This window comes from Pseudochaenichthys georgianus, unplaced genomic scaffold, assembly GCF_902827115.2.
Source record: "Pseudochaenichthys georgianus unplaced genomic scaffold, fPseGeo1.2 scaffold_1666_arrow_ctg1, whole genome shotgun sequence".
Taxonomy (NCBI): Eukaryota; Metazoa; Chordata; class Actinopteri; order Perciformes; family Channichthyidae; genus Pseudochaenichthys; species Pseudochaenichthys georgianus.
In genome coordinates, this window is record NW_027262469.1 from 9,792 (window position 1) to 23,958 (window position 14,167).

The following is a 14,167-nucleotide window of genomic DNA, read 5'->3' on the forward strand; positions in this document are numbered from 1 at the left end:
GCCGCAGAAGACGCTGAACTTATTCAATTGTTGGACGATACAAGGTTGTCTCTGGTCATGAGAGATGCAGCGGACGGTGGGAGAAAGGCGGTGAAGATTCTGAGGGATCTGAACATCGTCAATTACCGGGTTTTTTGCGCTGACAGTTTTTCCTCCAGCGCTGAACTTAACATCTCCGGAGTTCATTTCACCTTCCTCTGTCACCCGGCCCTACAGCCCCACACATCCCAGAATAATCCTCTCCATAAAGGGGGCTTTTCGAGAGGATACTGTCACGGTTGGGTGAAGGAAGCAGGACCCAAATGCAGATAACTCTGATAAACCTTTATTTCAAGGATAATGAAACTAACAGACAAAACAGAACACTCACCGTTGAACTCAGTCACCAACAAAAGACAAACCGACACTGAACACAGGAAGAGACTAAATACAGGGAGGGGTAATCACGAGACGAGACACAGCCGGGCAGGGGAGGAGAAACACAAGGGCAACAGGTGAACACAATCAGACAACTAGACACACCAGGGAAACTAACGACAGGGGAAAACACAGGGAGAAGGACCAGACAATAACCCAGCAGGAAAACATGACAGCACACACCCAAACATACAAAACTACAAACGTGACATAACATGAGAATCGTGACAGATACTTCGTGTAGTATACTGTCAGCAGGCTGAGAGTTATAAGATAATAAGATTAGATAAGAAGTACTTTATTTGGGAAATGTCTGCGTTGCAGCAGCATCAAAAGACAAGGCATTGAACAGAAGAGAAATTAAAAGACTGGAAATAAACAATCCAAAATGTAAATGTCTCAAATAGAATAAAATAGCAATCCAATCCACTTTATTTATTTAGAGGTGGGTCTTCAGACGGGACTTAACAGTTTGAAGGGTGGGCGACAATTTGACATGGGAGGGGCAGGTCGTTCCAGAGCCTGGGGGCTACCGCTGAGAAGGCTCGGTCTCCCCTGGTCTTTCTCTTTGTTTTAGGGACTACCAGCAGCAGCTGATCAGCCGACCTCAAAGCCCTTGGGGGGTGTACACCTGTAGGAGGTCAGAGATGTACTGAGGGGCCAGCCCATTGAGCGATTCAAAAACAAACAATAACATCTTAAAATGAACTCTAAAATGGACAGGAAGCCAGAATAGGTGTGCTCATGCCTGCGTGTTCCTGTGAGCAGTCGAGCCGCAGCGTTTTGTACCAGCTGCAGCCGTGCCAGCGAGGTCTGGGTTAGGCCGGCATAAAGTGCATTACGGTAATCTAGACGAGTAGAAACAAAGGCATGAATTACACGCTCAAAGTCTAAACAGGATCAAACCGGTTTAAAAAAGTATAAAATATACATGTGGAAATACAAATGTACAGTAGCAAAATATAAGCAGAATATTATACATTAATGGAGATAATGAGATCGCCTGTGACGAACAGAGGAAATCAGACTTCTGCTTCTTCCAGTGCATGACCTCTGGGTTTCATGTTGCAGCATCTGTCCATTTCCATCAGGAGAGACTTCATTTTGTTTGAAGAACATGTATTGACACATGCCATATGATAAATGTTAAGTCTTTGGCGATTAGCCCCCGATCCTGAAATCGTACATCTAAAGGGGGAAATGCAGCCGTTGTTGTGTCTCTTCAAATGTGTTAGTTATGTTTATGTGTTTTGTCATTTCCTGTTTTATTTTGCTTACCTCTCGTCTTTCATTTCAGGCCCTGTTTCTTCCCCCCTTGTGTGCTTTTCCCGCCATCATCAGTGTCTGCCCCGCCCCTGATTGTCTCCACCTGTTCACCTCATGTTTAAATAGTCCTGTCTCTCCCCTGTCCTGCGTCAGTTCGTCTGGTTTGTTTCCCCGAATGGCCGTGCCGTGCCGTGCCGTGCCGTGCCGTGCCGTGCCGTGCCGTGCCGTGCCGTGCCAAGCCTCAGAAAGGATTGCTTTTCTCTCATGTCAGGTTTTGTTTCTTTTGTTTATTTTATAGGCTTCAGTTTTTATTAATAGTAACGGCATTTTATCAGATATTTGACCGATCTGCAAACTAAATCCTTACCAATCAATTTCTTCACTCATGTGTTTGTAAAGGTGTGTAGTAAGATGTATTAAAAAGTTGAAGTTCAAATCCTGTGTGTTTTTTCGTAACAACTGCTCAAAGTTGAGGGACCGAATACCGATTTTCGAAAAATCTAAAATGTTCAGTTTGGCCCTGGGTAACTTGTGAGGGGTCAAACTAGGGGTTTTTCATGATTCTGAGTTGATTGCAATCATTTATCTTTCACTAAAATCATTCCTTTGTGGAAAAACAGCCACGCCCACCTTTCCCGCTCGCCCCCCCCAACCCCCCATAATGCCTTTCCACTGCTCGCATAAAAATGGTTTGATTATTTTACTATTTGCCCTTTTAGGACTGTGAAGCTGACAATTGAGCGGCCCGACCAGGCAAGGAGGCAGAGGCAGAACTTCCAAAAATATAACCCGGCGTGGGCATTTATTAAAAACATGGGCACAAAGTTCACTGCATTCTGCAGCCACAAGGATCTCACACACACACACCCAGCCCTCTCAACAGACAGGGCAACAGAGCCTAAATACCCACCCTACAATCATCACAACAAGACACAGGTGAGGGGGGAGGAGACACCACAGGACACCAGGTGCACACAATCATCAGCCACAGACAACCTATACTGTGCAATCACGCCAACAAAGTGCCCTATCACCCGGCCTGAAGCCGTCAGTCCATAGTGACGAAGCCACCTTCGCCACAACGACTTATTATTGTTTAGTGGTAGCTGCTAGTTGGTTGGTATTCAGGGTGAGGATGTTTAGAGTTAATATGCTGAAGCCATTTTCAACCTTCATTTGATCATGGACAGACTGCTTTTCACGCCCGATATGTAAGTATTATCTACATTTTTAACTTGAAATATTTCATGTCACTACTTTGGTAATGAAATGTAACATACTGTACACGTTGTCAACTTTGCTTACTTGTTAGCTGTGTAACAGTAGGCGCAGCAACATGGTTAGCTAGCTAACGTTAAATCCATGATGTAACTAGGCAACTGCCATGATGTATTACACACCTCGAACTGAATCTTATGATCTTTTTATTTTCTTGAATGCTAGCTTTCTGGCCCATTAGGTTACAGTGGGGTATTGTCTCTGACAGGATCTTTTGTGTTTAACGTTACTGTGAAGCAGATCTTCTATTTTCCTTTGCAATAATATCTATTACAATGTTGATCATCTACTGTACATGAGATTGTCTTTAATGTCACAAAATAATGATATTATGACTGAATAATACAATGTTTATTCTACTTTGAAGGACATATAAACATATAAGCACTTCGAGATTTGTCTTGGCAGATGAGAAGCGCTATATAAATTAAATATATTATTATTATTATTATTACATATTAGTCTAGCAGTATGGATGAAGACTCGACTCCACCTTTGCTAAATTGTTTCATCTGTGAAGACACCAGCTCAGAGGCGGATACAGCCAACTCCTAAAGGCTACCCTACTTTTTTGGAACAAGCACAAGTTGATACGATGGGCTCGTAAGAACTCAGATGCTCGATTCTGTTGCTTGGTAATAGTCTTTATTGGACAGAAACCAAAGCTATAAATGACTTCTAGGTTCTACTAGGACTCTCCATTACTAGGACTAGGTAATGGGACACAGGTGGACACAATCAGGGGCGGGAACAACAATCAGTCTAGCAGGTGCCACACGAACAGGAAGTGCCGACACCTGGAGAGAGAGAGAGTATAGTAATTATCAACAGACCGATAGACAAGACACTAAAACACAACAGCATACAGCATACTAGCACTAAACCCTGACAGTACCCCCCCTTTTACGGACGGCTCCAGACGTCCCTGAATAGTGAGACCCTAATCTGTCAAAATCTGTGATAAGGGACTTGTCGACAATGAAGCTGCCCGGGATCCAGCATCTTTCCTCTATTCCATACCCTACCCAGTCGACCAGGAACTGTCTCCCTCTACCCCGCTTTCTTTCTGACAGAATCTTTTTGACTGTATAGACGATACCTCCGTCGATGACCCGGGGAGGTGGAGGTGGTGTGGAGGGGGGAACCAGTCTGCTCTCTAAAACTGGTTTCAGCTTGCTGACATGGAACGTGGGGTGGACCTTGAGGGACTTTGGGAGACATAGGCGAACAGCAACAGGATTAATAATTTTTGAAATGGGATATGGACCAACGAACCGAGGAGCCAGTTTCCTGGAGGGGACGTGCAGAGGAAGATCTTTGGTGGACAACCACACTCGTTGACCGACCTTGTATCTAGGGGATGGACGTCGCTTTCGGTCAGCCAACCTCTTCATGCCGGTCGCACTTCTCTGCAGCATCTGGCGAACTCCCTTCCATACCCGGCGACAGCGGCGAACCAGAGCATGTGCTGATGGTACGATAACTTCCTGCTCGAGCTCCGGGAACAATGGAGGCTGGTATCCATGGACACATTGGAAAGGAGAGATTCCGGTGGCTGATGTGGGTAAGGTATTGTGTGCATACTCAACCCAAATCAGATGTTTGCTCCAGGTGGTAGGTTTCTGGGACACCAGGCATCTCAAACAGGTCTCCATTTCTTGGTTCATCCTCTCCGCTTGGCCGTTTGACTGGGGATGGTATCCGGACGTCAGGCTCACAGTGGCTTGGATCAGGCGACAAAACTCCCTCCAGAAACGTGAAACGAATTGTGGGCCTCGGTCTGAAACGACATCGTTTGGGAAACCATGGATACGGAAAACATGGGACAACATGGCCTGTGCTGTTTCTCTGGCCGTAGGCAATTTGGACATGGGGATGAGGTGTACCATCTTGGAAAAACGATCAATGACTGTGAGTACTGTGGTGTAACCTGCCGACGGTGGAAATCCTGTCACAAAGTCCAACGCAATGTGCGACCATGGTCTGTTGGGAATGGGCAGAGGTCGGAGAAGACCTGCCACAGCTTGACGAGACGTCTTGTTCCTAGCACACACAGGACATGCTGCCACATATTCTGCCACATCTTTCCCCATAGCAGGCCACCAGAATCTGTGTTTCACTATAAAGAGGGTCCTCTTGGTTCCAGGATGGCATGAAAGAACAGATGTATGGGCCCAATGAATCACCTTAGAACGAAGTGTCCCTGGAACAAACAGGCGATTCTGAGGACACCCTTTAGGAACAGGATTCCCGCTGTTAGCCTGTTTGACCTTGGCTTCAATGGGCCAGGTCACACTCCCTATCACTCGGTCTGGCCGCAGAATGGGGTCTGGACTCTTGGGGGATGGCTCAGGATCATACATTCTGGAGAGTGCATCAGGCTTTCCATTCTGTGAACCAGGTCTATATGACAGAGTGAACCTAAATCTATTAAAGAACAAAGCCCATCTGGCCTGCCTAGAGTTCAAGCGTTTGACCTTCCTGATGTATTGCAGGTTTTTGTGATCCGTCCAGACCAGGAAATCCTGCTCCGCTCCCTCCAACCAGTGCCGCCACTCCTCCAAAGCAATCTTCACCGCCAATAGTTCCCGATTTCCCACGTCGTAATTCCTCTCGGCAGAAGATAGCTTACGGGAGAGATATGCACACGGATGAAGTTTGTTGTCCTCCGCTGATATCTGGGACAGTATAGCTCCAACGCCGTCGTTGGAGGCGTCCACTTCCACCACAAACTGTCGGTGGCGATCAGGTACCGTCAGGATGGGAGCTGTGGTGAACCTCCTCTTCAGTTCCAGGAAAGATTTCTCTGCCTGTGGATTCCACACAAACTGAACATGGGGAGAGGTAAGGGCATGGAGAGGAGAGGCAATAGCACTGAAATTGCGTATGAAACGTCTGTAAAAGTTAGCAAACCCCAAAAATTGCTGAACTTTCTTTCTATTGTCTGGTGTTGGCCAATTAGCCACGTCACTGACCTTAGCTGGGTCCATTTCCACTTTGTTAGGGGAAATCACAAAGCCCAAAAATGACACCGAGTTGACATGAAACTCACATTTTTCGGCCTTCACAAACAAATGGTTAGCCAGGAGTCTCTGAAGAACAAGGTGCACATGGTTAACATGAGTTTTCTCATCTGGAGAAAAGATGAGAATATCATCGAGATACACAAAACAGAAAACATTCAGAAAATCTCTTAACACATCATTAATGAGGGCTTGGAAAACAGCAGGTGCATTACAAAGTCCAAAAGGCATCACCAAATATTCGTAATGTCCCGTAGGTGTATTGAAACCTGTTTTCCACTCATCGCCCTCCCGGATGCGCACAAGGTGATAAGCATTCCTTAAGTCAAGCTTGGTGAATATCTTAGCTCCCTGTAACAGTTCGAATGCCGTAGAGATGAGTGGAAGGGGATATCTGTTCTTAACTATGATCTGATTTAGCGGACTGTAGTCAATACAGGGCCTCAATGTCCCGTCCTTTTTCCCCACGAAAAAGAAACCTGCCGCTGCTGGGGATGAAGATGTCCGAATCAAACCAGCTTTGAGTGAAGAATCGATATATTCCTTCATGGCCTCCCTTTCTGGCCCAGAAAGTGAGTACAACCGTCCCTTGGGAATAGTAGAGCCTGACAGAAGGTCTATGGGGCAATCGTACGGTCTATGGGGTGGCAAAGAAGTAGCTCGTGTTTTATTAAACACCTCCTTGATATCTAAATAACACGCCGGAATTTTAGCCAAATCAGGAAAGTCAGAAGGCTTAGAAAAAGTGTCAGTGTTATTGCCTGACCCCTGCTTAGAGTTACTAGATCCATGCAATTTACTCAACCCTGTTTTACTTAAACATGAACGAGAGCACTCAACTCCCCACCCTTTAACCCTTCCTGTCTGCCAGTCAACGTGAGGGTTGTGTTTAACAAGCCAGGGGTACCCCAAAATGATAGGATGTTGAGCAGAGTTAAATAAATGAAAACTTATTTGCTCACTATGTTCCTGATCTATGACTAATACCATGGGCTCCGTGCGATGAGTAATAGTACATAAAAGGCGTCCGTCCAAGGCACTAGCCTCTAAGGGTTGATCTAAAAGAACGACCTTTAAGTTTAAACTTTTAGCCAACTCCCAGTCTAACAAACTCTCATCAGCCCCAGAATCGACTAATGCATCCTGAGTCATAGTATTATCACCAAGTTTGATTTGTACCTGCATTAATTTTCTGACTGGAGAGTCGAAGGAAGTCACTCGGCTCACCAGCGTCCTCCTTCCTGCTGATAAGCCCGATCTTTTACTGAACAGGCTGCCGAAACATGACCCTGCTGGCCGCAGTAGAAGCATCGCCCTTCCCGTAGACGGCGCTGACGCTCCTCCGGAGTGAGTCTGGCTCTACCGAGCTGCATCGGTTCCTCCGCGGCGATAGGGGGCGCCGGTCGCTCTGGAGGTGAAGACTGGGAATTCCTCTGCCAAGCGTTGTATTCCCTCGGTAATTCCTGTCTGAAAGGTGGAGTGGATCCTGTATTCCTTCTTTTCTCCCGCTCTCTTTCAGCTAGACGTTGATCAACCCGGATAGCCATGGCGATGAGCGAGTCCACATCTTCAGGCAGCTGTAATGGAGCCAACTGATCCTTTATGGGATCCGATAATCCATGCAGGAAGGCATCAAAGAGAGCCGCTGAGTTCCACCCACTCTCCGCTGCCAAAGTACGGAACTCGATTGCGTAATCCATCACTCTCCTCTGCCGCTGCTTAATGTTCACCAGGGCTCTCGCTGCCTCTCTCCCGGGTGATGTCAGATCAAAAATCTTGCTCATGGTCTCCAAAAACAGTCTTACTGACTGACAAACAGGCGAGTTCCGGGACCACTCCGCTGTTGCCCAGGCTTCCGCTCTCCCCGTCAGATGAGAAACAATAAAAGCTATCTTCGCTTGATCGGTGGGAAATGCTGCGGGCTGGTGTTTGAAGTGGAGATCGCACTGCACCAGGAAAGGACGACAGTTTCCAGATTCTCCGGAGAATTTCTCTGGCGAAGCGAGGCGGATCGTAGGCGAATGTACGGGGACTTGAACGGGAATATCAGCAGACCCGACCCCCGCTGGACCGGAAAACTGTGCCGCAGGAACACCAGGATTTGCCACGAGATGAGTGAGTACTTCCCGCATCTTCTCAGCCAGTAGGTGTATTTCCGTTGACACAGTAGCTTGAAGGTTGTCTTGACGAACATTCAAACTCTGGACCCCTTGGTTAATAGCTGACAGCTGTTCCTCATGCTGATGAAGGACTCTACCCTGCACCTGCAGGGCCGTCTTTAGCGTTGTAGAATCGGCTGAGTCCATCTTGTTAGGTTGGTTCGTTCTGATACGATGGGCTCGTAAGAACTCAGATGCTCGATTCTGTTGCTTGGTAATAGTCTTTATTGGACAGAAACCAAAGCTATAAATGACTTCTAGGTTCTACTAGGACTCTCCATGGAATCACTAGCTTCTACTAGGTACTGTAATCTCGTTCTCTGGTAAACAGGCATGGATCTAACGATAACACAAAACGAACCAACACCAGACAAAGGGAGAGAAGGACTAAATATACATAATAGGTAATGGGACACAGGTGGACACAATCAGGGGCGGGAACAACAATCAGTCTAGCAGGTGCCACACGAACAGGAAGTGCCGACACCTGGAGAGAGAGAGAGTATAGTAATTATCAACAGACCGATAGACAAGACACTAAAACACAACAGCATACAGCATACTAGCACTAAACCCTGACACAAGTAGTTGAAAATGCTAAGATGTTGGAGCGTTTGAAGGAGGCTCAGAGCATAGGAAGACTCCGGTACCACAAAAAGTGTGAAGATGATTTAGACAACAGGTTTCTTGAAGTCACCAAGAACTCAGGCCAAACATTAAAGGCAGAGAAAGAGGCAGCTAAGAAGAAGAGAAGACGCACTCGCTCTGACTTCAGTGCAGCTTCTGCATGCAGTTCTACACGTTCACGGTCCGCTCAGCTTCTGTACAAGAATGTATGCATTCTTTGCAACCAACCTGCACAGATCTACAAAGCTCGTCCAGAGGAAGCTAGAAAGAGAGTGCCAGATCATTTGACTGCAGATAGACTGAATAAGTCCTCTTTTTGTAATGCTTGTTTCGTCCTGCTTGTGAGTGCTTTTTGTTATTTCCACCACCTACTCTGTTAAGAGGGATTACCTGAATAAATAAATATACATTTTTTTATATTCAAGACTTTGTCTCTGGGTCGTGCATTTGGGCTCCTCCGTTTGTGTCGAGGTCCTGACAGCCTTGAGCATATAGGGAACCCCCCCGGGGTCTAGACACTGGTGATGATGATGAAGATCTGGATCTGATGAGGAGATGGGATGAAGAGGGGATGTAACGATGTCTAGCTCTCCTGGCACTGGATGTGATGAAAGGAGGCGGATGGGGAGGAGGCGGATGGGGAGGAGGCGGGCGGCAGCATGGAAACCTGAACTCACAGCTGACTGCAGGAGAGAGGACAACCATTTTAAAGTTCAAAGAAAGCCTGCGATGAGCTGATTATAAGCCGCTGCGGAGTGAAGGTGTACCAGTCTTCTCGAAAGAACTTGCGCTGAGCTTCATATCATACATTGTAAAATGAATCCTACTTTTATTTTCTGCAGAGACAGCAAGAGACGACAGACATTTTACAGAACGAGCTGAAATCTGAAATCTTCTTTGAATCTCCTCCAATAAGTCGGTAACATCTTTGTTTATAAATTTGACGCTGCTTAAGTTTCTATAGTATAATAATTATCATGTTTAATTTCATTTGTAGTATTGTTTTACATGTTCGGAATACATCAAATCAAATCAAATCAAAATCTCATCACCAAACAATTAATCAGTCTTCACATTGCACGACTGCAATAACTTCGTCCAAGCATTTATTCCGCGGAAAAGGAGGAGATGTGTTGGACGGAATGAGTAATTATTTAGGTTTGGGTTGCAAAAATATAACTATTTTAGTTTTGAGCAAAATATCTACTAGTTTCTTTACATATAGACAACAATGGCATTTGATCAGGCGCAGAAAGATATTGTGGTGTTGGCTCAAATCGAGCTATTTCGTATTCTTATTGTGAACAGAAGATGTTTTTGTGTCGGCGGCATGCAATCATTTATGTCACTCTGAACTACAGACATTTTATAATAACTAGTTTTGAATTGCTGAAATCTTATTTTAATCTCGTCAGCAAACAATAAAGCAATCTTCACATTGCACACCGGTAATAATTTCTTCCAAGCATTTATGGCGGGGCCAATTATGTCAAGACCAAACTCTGACGCATGAGCCCACATGCACGACTCAAACACAGAAGGTTTTCAGAGTCAAGTCTTTATTGGATTGGGAACAGTAAACGCAGATTCAAACCAAAAATCATTCGCTTGAGGAAAGCTATATATGAGGACGAGGCACTGAGCAAATCAGTAATGTTAACATCACTTGGCGATAAATGCTGGTTGTCTTCGTTACACGATAAGACGAACCGGCACAAGATAAAGGGAGACATATGAAGCTCACCGCAAGTTCAACCAGGAAGACCGTCTTTTCTCCATGTTTCTACTCTCTCTCCTCTCAATAAGTGATCGGGGGCGTCACTCCCCAGCTTAACCAATCACTTCGCTCTATTCTCACAACAAGCCTATCATAGCGCTCCGCTAACCCTTTTAAATCTACTCCCCCCTCTGACAGCTGTCATTTCAGGTGACTCGACGCAACCCTCCTCCCCCCCTTTTCACCTCCTGTCCCTCTGAATCCAGGGTCAAGCTAAGCTCCTCCCCTTCAGACCGACCTCAACTATCCATTCACCACCACCAGGGTCAAGCTAAGCCCCTCCCCTTCAGACCGAACCCAACTATCCATTCACCACCACCAGGGTCAAGCTAAGCCCCTCCCCTTCAGACCGACCCCAACTATCCATTCACCACCACCAGAGTCAAGCTAAGCCACTCCCCTTCAGACCGACCCCAACTATCCATTCACCACCACCAGGGTCAAGCTAAGCCCCTCCCCTTCAGACCGAACCCAACTATCCATTCACCACCACCAGGGTCAAGCTAAGCCCCTCCCCTTCAGACCGACCTCAACTATCCATTCACCACCACCAGGGTCAAGCTAAGCCCCTCCCCTTCAGACCGAACCCAACTATCCATTCACCACCACCAGGGTCAAGCTAAGCCCCTCCCCTTCAGACCGACCCCAACTATCCATTCACCACCACCAGAGTCAAGCTAAGCCACTCCCCTTCAGACCGACCCCAACTATCCATTCACCACCACCAGAGTCAAGCTAAGCCACTCCCCTTCAGACCGACCCCAACTATCCATTCACCACCACCAGGGTCAAGCTAAGCCCCTCCCCTTCAGACCGAACCCAACTATCCATTCACCACCATAGACATATAAAGAGTAGACGCCGCATTGGCTGCTGGGGCGCAAGAAATACGGCCGCCATCTTGGACCGGTCATCCTACAGACATTCTACCCAGAGACAGCAGAGGTTTCAAGATGCCAGAGCACTGTGCAGCATATTGCTGTGCAAATCGGCGGACGATTGCGAACAGGGGTCGGGGGATTACTTTTCACAAGTAAGATTCAACATTATAATTGGTTGTATTTTGTAAATAGAATATTATTGTACTGTATTGATGTCCGCCAGCGAAATCGTAGCCAGCAAACATTATGTCCATGGCCAACTGAGACTTTATAAATCGCTGCTGTAACAAGTGAATGTCCCCGTTGTGGGATGAATACAGTAAAATCTAATCTAATCTATCTAGGAAGAAGAAGGAAGAAAATAAGCTTGACCTCCTTCTTAAAATGTTTTTGTGTTGACTCTCAAATCTCCCGTTTTTATTTTGAAGGTTTCCCAAAGACAAAGATATGAGAAAGAAGTGGGAAGTTGCTTTGAGGAGGGAAGGGTTCACTGCAAGCGAGTCATCCGTGATTTGCAGTGAGCATTGTAAGCAGGACGAGTTTGACAGGACAGATTGTCCGACTCAGAGATGGTGTTATTCCCTCCATCTTCAGCTTCCCGGTTCACCTCCAAAGAGTAGGTGTATCATCATAAGGCTATTAGCATTCATACATGTAAATATTCTATTATCAATAACAGGGCAGGGTGACATACGTGTGTGTGTGTGTGTGTGTGTGTGTGTGTGTGTGTGTGTGTGTGTGTGTGTGTGTGTGTGTGTGTGTGTGTGTGTGTGTGTGTGTGTGTGTGTGTGTGTGTGGTGTGTGTGTGTGTGTGTGTGTGTGTGTGTGTGTGTGTGTGTGTGTGTGTGTGTGTGGTATTCTGCTTTTTTCATTTTAGCCAGAAAAGGGCAGGACTACGTCTCCTTCCAGAAAAGCTGAAGAGAGCCTGTCTGTGGCCCCTCAGGACGACCCAGAAGCTTCAACCTCACACTCACAACCTCAGCCTAATGATGTGAGTATTTCTATTTTCAACATCATTCATAATGGTCCTAGACAAAGTCAAATCTCTCTTGTTTGCTGCCACTCATATTAAACACACTCACAAATAAACACATACACACACAATTGAAGACATGTTGAACATGCATTCCTGGCACACACACACACACACACACACACACACACACACACAACACACACACACACACACACACACACACACACACACACACACACACACACACACACACACACACACACACACACACACACACACGCATGATGCTGGCAGTGGCTTTGACAGGTGATGACTATAAGAAAGAATGTGGGCCATACTCTAGTTGTGTCAAAGTGATGTGTGTGAAGTGAAACATCACTCAAACCATGTTCATCCCTCTTATAGGATCATAGCTATGTCTCGCCTGCTTCTCCTACTGCTCTTAAGGCCAGACTCAATGAAGCTTTAGCAAGAGTGGAGAGTCTCGAGCGAGAGAGGAAGAATGCCATGGCTAGAGAAAAGAGGGCAGAGACCACAGTGAGGACTCTTTTGGGGGATTTGAGGGAAAAGAACCTCATTAATGAAGAACTCAAAGAGGCTTGATTTCTACTCAGGGAAGATGAAAGTAGCACTTTGAGATTCATGTACATCTTACTCTTACACTCTTTATTAAACTCCTTTGTTATTATATGAAGGGGACTTATTAATTTTTTCTCATACAATTTCAGATCTTCAAATAGACTTGAAGGCAAAGCAGGGCCATGAGTACTCCAAGGACCACAGAGAGCTTGCCCTCACACTCCATCTACATGGTCCAAAGGCATACAAATACCTCAGAGAGACTACAACAAAAAGGTAGTCTTAATGTTGTTCAATTTCATTTTTGGAAATTACGGTTGCAAGTACGTTAAATAGCTACTTCTCAATTTTTGTACAGGTGGCTGTGTTCGGTGGATGGCAAGCCTGGCCTGAACAAGATGATGCTGGATATGCTGGAGAGAAGATGCCAGGACGACCAGGCTAAATATGGATGTGTTTCACTCATGTTGGATGACATGGCCATCAGGAAACATGTGCAATATAATCCACATAACCAGTCAATGTCTGGTTTTGGCGACATGGGTGATGGAAACAATGAGACCGATGCTGCTACTGAGGCTCTTGTGTTCATGGTGGTTGGCCTACACGGACATTGGAAGGCTCCCATTGCATATTACCTGACGAAGTCTCTGTCACCTGAAACACAAAGGGTCCTAATCTAAATCTAAAATCTAATCTAATCTATCTAGGAAGGAGAAGGAAGAAAATAAGCTTGACCTCCTTCTTAAAATGTTTTTGTGTTGACTCTCAAATCTCCCGTTTTTATTTTGATGGTTTCCCAAAGACAAAGATATGAGAAAGAGGTTCTCAGTCATGCTTTGGAGGAGCCGCATGCACGGGGCATTCGGGTGTCATGAGCAACTTTGTGTAAATATGGTTTGGGCGGGGTGGTGTCATGTTCTTGTGTTTAACTTGAACATTTACATTTTTTATATAGATGTAGAGTACATTTTCATTTTTTTATGACATAGATATTCATTTTTACTGATATATAACTTCTGTCTATGTATAATGTATTATTGTTTCTTCATTTTTCAACTTATTAAAATAGCTGAGTATAGGCCTACACAATCTGCTTCACTATCATATATAGACCATTAGTGTTTTTTTATGTGTGTGTGTATATATTATATATCGTGTGTCTTTTGCAAAATACCCATCAT

General features: G+C 45.5%; 1 long non-coding RNA gene across 1 annotated transcript; it reads left to right on the forward strand.

Moving 5' to 3' along the window:
- The first annotated feature begins 11,393 nt into the window (after positions 1-11,393).
- On the forward strand, positions 11,394-13,460 carry LOC139433266 (uncharacterized). The gene is made up of 5 exons (XR_011642817.1): positions 11,394-11,580; positions 11,857-12,044; positions 12,306-12,419; positions 12,810-13,259; positions 13,342-13,460. It is a non-coding gene; the product is annotated as an uncharacterized lncRNA (long non-coding RNA).
- Positions 13,461-14,167: the final 707 nt, after the last annotated feature.